Source organism: Elephantulus edwardii, unplaced genomic scaffold (genome assembly GCF_000299155.1).
Source record: "Elephantulus edwardii isolate Elephantulus edwardi_28Jun2011 unplaced genomic scaffold, EleEdw1.0 scaffold00123, whole genome shotgun sequence".
Lineage (NCBI taxonomy): Eukaryota > Metazoa > Chordata > Mammalia > Macroscelidea > Macroscelididae > Elephantulus > Elephantulus edwardii.
Window position 1 is genome coordinate 1164962 of NW_006399873.1, and position 1264 is coordinate 1166225.

Here is a 1264-nt window from a genome sequence, read left to right on the forward strand (position 1 = left end):
ACAGGACTGCCCTCTCACCCAGATGCCTCCCTGCCCCATAGTAAGCTGACCTTTTTTTTTCTAGCATTTACCTCAGATTGGCATGCTGATTATGATCTATCTCCTACAAGAATGGAAGCTCCCTGAGAGCAGGACCTCTGTGTGGTTCTCCTTCACCTGTGTGTCTCCAGTGCATAGACTAGTGCCTCACACAGTGCCGATTGTAAATAAAGTTGTCAGATGAGTGGATCACTTAAAAAAAAAAATTCTTAAGCTGAGAAACACTGTTTCCTCATATTCTCCAGCTCTTGATTTTTTCAACTTGTACAACCATAAATTTGTTTCTGGTGATTTTGACTAGAAGATATTAACCTAAAATCTTCATGTAATTTCATATTAAAGTATCATCAGATAACTCTCTGATGAGTAAAGTGCTACAAAGTGTATAATTTTTGAAAAGGTTAGGATTTGCAGTACATGCTAATTACTATATTTCTGTTAGTTCTACCACCCCATTGACTCATTGTCACCATAGTAAGAATCAACTCATAGCTAACTCTTCAGTGGGTTTTCAGAAGTGGAAATTTCAGAGAAGGATATTGGTCATCCTTCTGCTATAGGGCAACTGGTTATTTTAATCTCTCAACTTTGAGTTGGCAGCACAAATCCTAACCAACTAAGCACAAGTTCTATCTAAGAGCTCATTAGTTCTACCACAGACATTTTAAAAATTAGCTTAAGATGTATAAAAAATTCAAAACAAAGTTTTAAAATCACAGAATTCTAATATTTAGCCTTTGCTGATATGAAGACTTAACCATACTTTATAAGTTTAGAGCGATAATGAATAGATGTGGATGTAAAGTCCAATAGTCTGTTTATCTACCAAGTAGTGAGATTGTAATTCATGGAACAAAAACCTGTTGGTAGGTAATCTATGAGTTGGTTTTAAATTGATAGCAATGATAGACTGACTGTGTCTTTTTGTATGTGTATGTATGTAAGTTTATATCCACCTTTGTGTTTTGAATTGGCATTCTAACCTTTTCAAACATGATGTCCTTTTCCAAGGACTGGCCTTTTCTGACAGTATGCCTAAAGTATGTGAGATAGAGTTTCAAAATCCTTGTTTCCAAGAAGCACCTTGGTTTCACCATCTCCAAGAAACAACTGTTTGTTCTCTTCCTGTTGTTGTTGTTGTTATGTGCCATCGAGTCGTTTCCGACTCATAGCGACCCTATGCACAACAGCCCTAAACCCTGCTCTATCCTGCTCCAAACGAACC